Source organism: Coregonus lavaretus, assembly GCF_964263955.1.
Source record: "Coregonus lavaretus genome assembly, contig: HAP1_SCAFFOLD_491, whole genome shotgun sequence".
Classification (NCBI taxonomy): Eukaryota; Metazoa; Chordata; class Actinopteri; order Salmoniformes; family Salmonidae; genus Coregonus; species Coregonus lavaretus.
In genome coordinates this window covers 1-10,848 of record NW_028165046.1, presented here as the reverse complement: position 1 = coordinate 10,848, position 10,848 = coordinate 1, and positions in this window count along the sequence as shown.

The following is a 10,848-nucleotide window of genomic DNA, read 5'->3' as shown; positions in this document are numbered from 1 at the left end:
AACACACTAACCCTGCTGACTGACTGGTCCTCCTAACACACTAACCCTACTGACTGACTGACTGGTCCTCCTAACACACTAACCCTGCTGACTGACTGGTCCTCCTAACACACTAACCCTGCTGACTGACTGGTCCTCCTAACACACTAACCCTGCTGACTGACTGGTCCTAACACACTAACCCTGCTGACTGACTGGTCCTCCTAACACACTAACCCTGCTGACTGACTGGTCCTCCTAACACACTAACCCTGCTGACTGACTGGTCCTAACACACTAACCCTACTGACTGACTGACTGGTCCTCCTAACACACTAACCCTGCTGACTGACTGGTCCTCCTAACACACTAACCCTGCTGACTGACTGGTCCTCCTAACACACTAACCCTGCTGACTGACTGGTCCTATCACACTAACCCTGCTGACTGACTGGTCCTAACACACTAACCCTACTGACTGACTGACTGGTCCTCCTAACACACTAACCCTGCTGACTGACTGGTCCTCCTAACACACTAACCCTGCTGACTGACTGGTCCTCCTAACACACTAACCCTGCTGACTGACTGGTCCTCCTAACACACTAACCCTGCTGACTGACTGGTCCTCCTAACACACTAACCCTGCTGACTGACTGGTCCTAACACACTAACCCTGCTGACTGACTGGTCCTCCTAACACACTAACCCTACTGACTGACTGACTGGTCCTCCTAACACACTAACCCTACTGACTGACTGGTCCTCCTAACACACTAACCCTGCTGACTGACTGGTCCTAACACACTAACCCTACTGACTGACTGGTCCTCCTAACACACTAACCCTACTGACTGACTGGTCCTAACACACTAACCCTACTGACTGACTGGTCCTAAAACACTAACCCTACTGACTGACTGGTCCTCCTAATACACTAACCCTACTGACTGACTGGTCCTCCTAACACACTAACCCTGCTGACTGACTGGTCCTCCTAACACACTAACCCTGCTGACTGACTGGTCCTAACACACTAACCCTGCTGACTGACTGGTCCTCCTAACACACTAACCCTACTGACTGACTGGTCCTAAAACACTAACCCTACTGACTGACTGGTCCTCCTAATACACTAACCCTGCTGACTGACTGGTCCTCCTAACACACTAACCCTACTGACTGACTGGTCCTAACACACTAACCCTACTGACTGACTGGTCCTAACACACTAACCCTACTGACTGACTGGTCCTCCTAACACACTAACCCTGCTGACTGACTGGTCCAAACACACTAACCCTGCTGACTGACTGGTTCTAACACACTAACCCTGCTGACTGACTGGTCCTCCTAACACACTAACCCTGCTGACTGACTGGTCCTCCTAACACACTAACCCTACTGACTGACTGGTCCTCCTAACACACTAACCCTACTGACTGACTGGTCCTAACACACTAACCCTGCTGACTGACTGGTCCTCCTAACACACTAACCCTGCTGACTGACTGGTCCTAACACACTAACCCTGCTGACTGACTGGTCCTAACACACTAACCCTGCTGACTGACTGACTGGTCCTCCTAACACACTAACCCTGCTGACTGACTGGTCCTAACACACTAACCCTACTGACTGACTGGTCCTAACACACTAACCCTGCTGACTGACTGGTCCTCCTAACACACTAACCCTGCTGACTGACTTGTCCTAACACACTAACCCTACTGACTGACTGGTCCTAAAACACTAACCCTACTGACCGTCTGACTGATTGGTCGTAACACAGTAATCCTGCTTACTGACTGGTCCTCCTAACCCGCTAACCCTGCTGACTGACTGGTCCTCCTAACCCGCTAACCCTGCTGACTGACTGGTCCTCCTAACCCGCTAACCCTGCTGACTGACTGGTCCTCCTAACCCGCTAACCCTGCTGACTGACTGGTCCTCCTAACCCGCTAACCCTGCTGACTGACTGGTCCTCCTAACCCGCTAACCCTGCTGACTGACTGGTCCTCCTAACCCGCTAACCCTGCTGACTGACTGGTCCTCCTAACCCGCTAACCCTGCTGACTGACTGGTCCTCCTAACCCGCTAACCCTGCTGACTGACTGGTCCTCCTAACCCGCTAACCCTGCTGACTGAATGCTCTAACCGTCAGCTGCTCTAACCGTAGTCTCTCTACAGTATGGTCGATCACAGAAGGCTTCTTCTACCCAGATTACTAATAGTAATGCCTGACTATCATGAGAACTGATTGATATGGTGGATGTGTTTAAATATACCAGATGTCCCCACAAGAATAGTAAACAAACACACATTTGACCAACTGGGGACATTTTGTTAGTCCCCACAAGGTCAAATGCTATTTCTAGGCAGTTTAAGGACAACGTTACATTTAGTGTTAGGGTTAGGAGCTAGGGTTAGTTTTAGGGTTAGGAGTTAGGGTTAGTTTTAGGGTTAGGAGCTAGGGTTAGTTTTAGGGTTAGGAGCTAGGGTTAGTTTTAGGGTTAGGAGCTAGGGTTAGTTTTAGGGTTAGGAGCTAGGGTTAGTTTTAGGGTTAGGAGCTAGGGTTAGTTTTAGGGTTAGGAGCTAGGGTTTCGGGTTGAGGTTAGGTTAAGGTTTAGGGTTAGGGAAAATAGGATTTTGAATGGGACTGAATTGTGTCCCCCCACAAGGTTAGTTATACAAGACTGTGTGTTTGTGTTTGACTTCTGATGATGTAGAGTTGCATTCTGGTAAAACAGTTTCGAAAGGAACGCAAAGGAAGTAGCGAGACAGGAAGAACTGGGTAAAACTTTTAAAAGTTTATTAGTTGAACAGAACATCTATCTTTCTGAGCGGCTCGGAAAACCATCAGAACCCAAATTACATCAGACATTAAAATAAAATAAAATACATTAACACACAATCACATACAGCGGGACTGTAACAGGTCTTTAGGGAATAAGATACATTACAAAAATACTTTGTTCTCCTTCACAGGGAGGAGTTTAGTGACCTGGCTTGGGCTAGCGGTCATAATGGCCATGTTTCAGTGTCACACCCTGGCCTACAGAACTCTAGCTAGTTTGGTCAGGGTGTGAATATTCTAGATTTGTATTTCTATGTTGGCCGGTGTGGTTCCCAATCAGAGGCAGCTGTCGCTCGTTGTCTCTGATTGGGAATCATACTTAGGCAGCCTTTTGGCACTGTCTAGTTGTGGGTTCTCGTTCCGTGTAAGGTTTGTTGTGTTGTACCTTTCGGACTTCACGTTCCGTTACCTTTGTTGTTTTGTCGTGTGTTTATCGTAAATAAACATGTACGCATATCACGCTGCGCCTTGGTCCGACCCGTCTTTAAACGAACGTGACATTCAGACTGACCACATGACCAAATCTCACAACGCCTGGATAGGTGTTTAACATATCAGCTAAACCACATCATGTTATATAGCAATCTGATGCCCGACTTCTCAGTCTATGACATAGCAGGTAACGATTGGTTGATGTAATGCGGCAGCCAGACAACAGCCAGATCACTAGTGCTCCTTGCAGGACCGTAGAACAACACATCCACCTCTAAAGAAGTCTTCTAAAACCTTACAGTATTATGTACAGGAATCTAGTTGATGGGCAGGTTTGGTATTGTTAAAAAACGTTGCTTCTGGCCACAGATTGGTTGTTTGATATGTTTGTTTTGCGGTAGAAAAGAAGAAAGGCACCTGAAGAGAGTGTGCTGGCTCTGGAACAGCGTTGTCATGACGACTATGGGTCTGTTAGCGGAAGCTCTCATCCAGAGCCACTTACAGATTCTGAGCAGGGCTCTACGGCTAGTGTAACAAGTGCACTTCATAGGGAATAGGGTGCCATTTCATAGGGAATAGGGTGCCACTTCATAGGGAATAGGGTGCCATTTCATAGGGAATAGGGTGCCATTTCATAGGGAATAGGGTGCCATTTCATAGGGAATAGGGTGCCATTTTATAGGGAATAGGGTGCCATTTTGGATGTGACCATACTCCTTACAAAACCAGCTCACTCCCTGTGCACTACCCTCTGTTCAAAAGTAGTGCACAATGTAGGGGATAGGGTATGATTTGAGACGTGCCAGTGTCTACTACTACTACAGTACACCTACTGCAAACCTGCATCTGTAGTTAGCCTGCATCTGTAGTTAGCCTACATCTATAGTTAGCCTGCATCTGTAGTTAGCCTGCATCTATAGTTAGCCTGCATCTGTGGTTAGCCTGCATCTGTAGTTAGCCAGCATCTGTAGTTAGCCTGCATTTGTAGTTAGCCTGCATCTGTAGTTAGCCTGCATCTGTAGTTAGCCTGCATCTGTAGTTAGCCTGCATCTGTAGTTAGCCTGCATCTGTAGTTAGCCTGCATCTGTAGTTAGCCTGCATCTATAGTTAGCCTGCATCTGTAGTTAGCCTGCATCTATAGTTAGACTCCAACTACCATATCACATAATATCTACAACATGGACCCAGTGGGGGATCTGACTTGGGGAATGGACCCAGAACCAATGGAACATGTTGATCTACCGTTTGTGTTTTAGGGACCACCCGCTGGTGGACATTTGACTGCCTACATTGTCACACGATTCTACATGTGAAATCGGTTTGCAAGTTAAGGCCGGCACTCTGTTCAGAGGTGCCAAGTACTCTCAACCCGGAAACCACTATTGGTGTGTCTAAGCCTTAAGGCACAGGGGGTGTCAGTATGGGCTGGGATGGGTGTCAGTAGGGCTGGGAGGGGTGTCAGTAGGGCTGGGAGGGGTGTCAATAGGGCTGGGAGGGGTGTCAGTAGGGCTGGGAGGGGTGTCAATAGGGCTGGGAGGGGTGTCAATAGGGCTGGGAGCGGTGTCAGTAGGGCTGGGAGGGGTGTCAGTAGGGCTGGGAGGGGTGTCAATAGGGCTGGGAGGGGTGTCAGTAGGGCTGGGAGGGGTGTCAGTAGGGCTGGGAGGGGTGTCAATAGGGCTGGGAGGGGTGTCAATAGGGCTGGGAGGGGTGTCAGTAGGGATGGGAGGGGTGTCAATAGGGCTGGGAGGGGTGTCAATAGGGCTGGGAGGGGTGTCAATAGGGCTGGGAGGGGTGTCAGTGGGGCTGGGAGGGGTGTCAGTGGGGCTGGGAGGGGTGTCAGTGGGGCTGGGAGGCGTGTCAGTGGGGCTGGGAGGGGTGTCAGTAGGGCTGGGAGGGGTGTCAATAGGGCTGGGAGGGGTGTCAGTAGGGCTGGGAGGGGTGTCAGTAGGGCTGGGAGGGGTGTCAATAGGGCTGGGAGGGGTGTCAATAGGGCTGGGAGGGGTGTCGGTGGGGCTGGGAGGGGTGTCAGTAGGGCTGGGAGGGGTGTCAATAGGGCTGGGAGGGGTGTCAGTAGGGCTGGGAGGGGTGTCAATAGGGCTGGGAGGGGTGTCAGTAGGGCTGGGAGGGGTGTCAATAGGGCTGGGAGGGGTGTCAATAGGGTTGGGAGGGGTGTCAATAGGGCTGGGAGGGGTGTCAATAGGGCTGGGAGGGGTGTCAATAGGGCTGGGAGGGGTGTCAGTAGGGCTGGGAGGGGTGTCAGTAGGGCTGGGAGGGGTGTCAATAGGGCTGGGAGGGGTGTCAATAGGGCTGGGAGGGGTGTCAATAGGGTTGGGAAGGGTGTCAATAGGGCTGGAAGGGGTGTCAATAGGGCTGGGAGGGGTGTCGGTGGGGCTGGGAGGGGTGTCAGTAGGGCTGGGAGGGGTGTCAATAGGGCTGGGAGGGGTGTCAGTGGGGCTGGGAGGGGTGTCAGTAGGGCTGGGAGGGGTGTCAATAGGGCTGGGAGGGGTGTCAATAGGGCTGGGAGGGGTGTCAATAGGGCTGGGAGGGGTGGCAATAGGGCTGGGAGGGGTGTCAGTAGGGCTGGGAGGGGTGTCAATAGGGCTGGGAGGGGTGTCAATAGGGCTGGGAGGGGTGTCAGTAGGGCTGGGAGGGGTGTCAATAGGGCTGGGAGGGGTGTCAATAGGGCTGGGCGGGGTGTCAGTAGGGCTGGGAGGGGTGTCAATAGGGCTGGGAGGGGTGTCAATAGGGCTGGGAGGGGTGTCAATGTGGCTGGGAGGGGTGTCAGTAGGGCTGGGAGGGGTGTCAATAGGGCTGGGAGGGGTGTCAATAGGGCTGGGAGGGGTGTCAATAGGGCTGGGAGGGGTGTCAGTGGGGCTGGGAGGGGTGTCAGTAGGGCTGGGAGGGGTGTCAGTAGGGCTGGGAGGGGTGTCAGTAGGGCTGGGAGGGGTGTCAGTAGGGCTGGGAGGGGTGTCAGTAGGGCTGGGAGGGGTGTCAATAGGGCTGGAAGGGGTGTCAATAGGGCTGGGAGGGGTGTCGGTGGGGCTGGGAGGGGTGTCAGTAGGGCTGGGAGGGGTGTCAATAGGACTGGGAGGGGCGTCAGTAGGGCTGGGAGGGGTGTCAGTAGGGCTGGGAGGGGTGTCGGTAGGGCTGGGAGGGGTGTCGGTGGGGCTGGGACGGGTGTCAGTAGGGCTGGGAGAGGTGTCAATAGGGCTGGGAGGGGTGTCAGTAGGGCTGGGAGGGGTGTCAGTGGGGCTGGGAGGGGTGTCAGTAGGGCTGGGAGGGGTGTCAATAGGGCTGGGAGGGGTGTCAATAGGGCTGGGAGGGGTGTCAATAGGGCTGGGAGGGGTGTCAGTGGGGCTGGGAGGGGTGTCAGTAGGGCTGGGAGGGGTGTCAGTAGGGCTGGGAGGGGTGTCAATAGGGCTGGGAGGGGTGTCGGTGGGGCTGGGAGGGGTGTCAATAGGGCTGGGAGGGGTGTCAATAGGGCTGGGAGGGGTGTCAATAGGGCTGGGAGGGGTGTCAGTAGGGCTGGGAGGGGTGTCAGTAGGGCTGGGAGGGGTGTCAATAGGGCTGGGAGGGGTGTCAATAGGGTTGGGAGGGGTGTCAATAGGGCTGGGAGGGGTGTCAATAGGGCTGGGAGGGGTGTCAATAGGGTTGGGAGGGGTGTCAGTAGGGCTGGGAGGGGTGTCAGTAGGGCTGGGAGGGGTGTCAATAGGGCTGGGAGGGGTGTCAATAGGGTTGGGAGGGGTGTCAATAGGGTTGGGAGGGGTGTCAATAGGGCTGGGAGGGGTGTCAATAGGGTTGGGAGGGGTGTCAGTAGGGCTGGGAGGGGTGTCAATAGGGCTGGGAGGGGTGTCAATAGGGCTGGGAGGGGTGTCAGTAGGGCTGGGAGGGGTGTCAATAGGGCTGGGAGGGGTGTCAGTAGGGCTGGGAGGGGTGTCAGTAGGGCTGGGAGGTGTGTCAATAGGGCTGGGAGGGGTGTCAGTAGGGCTGGGAGGGGTGTCAATAGGGCTGGGAGGGGTGTCAATAGGGCTGGGCGGGGTGTCAGTAGGGCTGTGAAGGGTGTCAATAGGGCTGGGAGGTGTGTCAATAGGGCTGGGATGGGTGTCAATAGGGCTGGGAGGGGTGTCAATAGGGCTGGGAGGGGTGTCAGTAGGGCTGGGAGGGGTGTCAATAGGGCTGGGAGGGGTGTCAATAGGGCTGGGAGGGGTGTCAGTAGGGCTGGGAGGGGTGTCAATAGGGCTGGGAGGGGTGTCAGTGGGGCTGGGAGGGGTGTCAATAGGGTTGGGAGGGGTGTCAATAGGGCTGGGAGGGGTGTCAATAGGGTTGGGAGGGGTGTCAATAGGGCTGGGAGGGGTGTCAATAGGGCTGGGAGGGGTGTCAATAGGGCTGGGAGGGGTGTCAATAGGGCTGGGAGGGGTGTCAATAGGGCTGGGAGGGGTGTCAATAGGGCTGGGAGGGGTGTCAGTAGGGCTGGGAGGGGTGTCAGTGGGGCTGGGAGGGGTGTCAATAGGGCTGGGAGGGGTGGCAATAGGGCTGGGAGGGGTGTCAGTAGGGCTGTGAGGGGTGTCAATAGGGCTGGGAGGTGTGTCAATAGGGCTGGGATGGGTGTCAATAGGGCTGGGAGGGGTGTCAATAGGGCTGGGAGGGGTGTCAGTAGGGCTGGGAGGGGTGTCAATAGGGCTGGGAGGGGTGTCAATAGGGCTGGGAGGGGTGTCAATAGGGCTGGGAGGGGTGTCAATAGGGCTGGGAGGGGTGTCAATAGGGCTGGGAGGGGTGTCAATAGGGCTGGGAGGGGTGTCAGTGGGGCTGGGAGGGGTGTCAGTAGGGCTGGGAGGGGTGTCAGTAGGGCTGGGAGGGGTGTCAGTAGGGCTGGGAGGGGTGTCAATAGGGCTGGGAGGGGTGTCAATAGGGCTGGGAGGGGTGTCAGTAGGGATGGGAGGGGTGTCAATAGGGCTGGGAGGGGTGTCAATAGGGCTGGGAGGGGTGTCAATAGGGCTGGGAGGGGTGTCAGTGGGGCTGGGAGGGGTGTCAGTGGGGCTGGGAGGGGTGTCAGTGGGGCTGGGAGGCGTGTCAGTGGGGCTGGGAGGGGTGTCAGTAGGGCTGGGAGGGGTGTCAATAGGGCTGGGAGGGGTGTCAGTAGGGCTGGGAGGGGTGTCAGTAGGGCTGGGAGGGGTGTCAATAGGGCTGGGAGGGGTGTCAATAGGGCTGGGAGGGGTGTCGGTGGGGCTGGGAGGGGTGTCAGTAGGGCTGGGAGGGGTGTCAATAGGGCTGGGAGGGGTGTCAGTAGGGCTGGGAGGGGTGTCAATAGGGCTGGGAGGGGTGTCAGTAGGGCTGGGAGGGGTGTCAATAGGGCTGGGAGGGGTGTCAATAGGGTTGGGAGGGGTGTCAATAGGGCTGGGAGGGGTGTCAATAGGGCTGGGAGGGGTGTCAATAGGGCTGGGAGGGGTGTCAGTAGGGCTGGGAGGGGTGTCAGTAGGGCTGGGAGGGGTGTCAATAGGGCTGGGAGGGGTGTCAATAGGGCTGGGAGGGGTGTCAATAGGGTTGGGAAGGGTGTCAATAGGGCTGGAAGGGGTGTCAATAGGGCTGGGAGGGGTGTCGGTGGGGCTGGGAGGGGTGTCAGTAGGGCTGGGAGGGGTGTCAATAGGGCTGGGAGGGGTGTCAGTGGGGCTGGGAGGGGTGTCAGTAGGGCTGGGAGGGGTGTCAATAGGGCTGGGAGGGGTGTCAATAGGGCTGGGAGGGGTGTCAATAGGGCTGGGAGGGGTGGCAATAGGGCTGGGAGGGGTGTCAGTAGGGCTGGGAGGGGTGTCAATAGGGCTGGGAGGGGTGTCAATAGGGCTGGGAGGGGTGTCAGTAGGGCTGGGAGGGGTGTCAATAGGGCTGGGAGGGGTGTCAATAGGGCTGGGCGGGGTGTCAGTAGGGCTGGGAGGGGTGTCAATAGGGCTGGGAGGGGTGTCAATAGGGCTGGGAGGGGTGTCAATGTGGCTGGGAGGGGTGTCAGTAGGGCTGGGAGGGGTGTCAATAGGGCTGGGAGGGGTGTCAATAGGGCTGGGAGGGGTGTCAATAGGGCTGGGAGGGGTGTCAGTGGGGCTGGGAGGGGTGTCAGTAGGGCTGGGAGGGGTGTCAGTAGGGCTGGGAGGGGTGTCAGTAGGGCTGGGAGGGGTGTCAGTAGGGCTGGGAGGGGTGTCAGTAGGGCTGGGAGGGGTGTCAATAGGGCTGGAAGGGGTGTCAATAGGGCTGGGAGGGGTGTCGGTGGGGCTGGGAGGGGTGTCAGTAGGGCTGGGAGGGGTGTCAATAGGACTGGGAGGGGCGTCAGTAGGGCTGGGAGGGGTGTCAGTAGGGCTGGGAGGGGTGTCGGTAGGGCTGGGAGGGGTGTCGGTGGGGCTGGGACGGGTGTCAGTAGGGCTGGGAGAGGTGTCAATAGGGCTGGGAGGGGTGTCAGTAGGGCTGGGAGGGGTGTCAGTGGGGCTGGGAGGGGTGTCAGTAGGGCTGGGAGGGGTGTCAATAGGGCTGGGAGGGGTGTCAATAGGGCTGGGAGGGGTGTCAATAGGGCTGGGAGGGGTGTCAGTGGGGCTGGGAGGGGTGTCAGTAGGGCTGGGAGGGGTGTCAGTAGGGCTGGGAGGGGTGTCAATAGGGCTGGGAGGGGTGTCGGTGGGGCTGGGAGGGGTGTCAATAGGGCTGGGAGGGGTGTCAATAGGGCTGGGAGGGGTGTCAATAGGGCTGGGAGGGGTGTCAGTAGGGCTGGGAGGGGTGTCAGTAGGGCTGGGAGGGGTGTCAATAGGGCTGGGAGGGGTGTCAATAGGGTTGGGAGGGGTGTCAATAGGGCTGGGAGGGGTGTCAATAGGGCTGGGAGGGGTGTCAATAGGGTTGGGAGGGGTGTCAGTAGGGCTGGGAGGGGTGTCAGTAGGGCTGGGAGGGGTGTCAATAGGGCTGGGAGGGGTGTCAATAGGGTTGGGAGGGGTGTCAATAGGGTTGGGAGGGGTGTCAATAGGGCTGGGAGGGGTGTCAATAGGGTTGGGAGGGGTGTCAGTAGGGCTGGGAGGGGTGTCAATAGGGCTGGGAGGGGTGTCAATAGGGCTGGGAGGGGTGTCAGTAGGGCTGGGAGGGGTGTCAATAGGGCTGGGAGGGGTGTCAGTAGGGCTGGGAGGGGTGTCAGTAGGGCTGGGAGGTGTGTCAATAGGGCTGGGAGGGGTGTCAGTAGGGCTGGGAGGGGTGTCAATAGGGCTGGGAGGGGTGTCAATAGGGCTGGGCGGGGTGTCAGTAGGGCTGTGAAGGGTGTCAATAGGGCTGGGAGGTGTGTCAATAGGGCTGGGATGGGTGTCAATAGGGCTGGGAGGGGTGTCAATAGGGCTGGGAGGGGTGTCAGTAGGGCTGGGAGGGGTGTCAATAGGGCTGGGAGGGGTGTCAATAGGGCTGGGAGGGGTGTCAGTAGGGCTGGGAGGGGTGTCAATAGGGCTGGGAGGGGTGTCAGTGGGGCTGGGAGGGGTGTCAATAGGGTTGGGAGGGGTGTCAATAGGGCTGGGAGGGGTGTCAATAGGGTTGGGAGGGGTGTCAATAGGGCTGGGAGGGGTGTCAATAGGGCT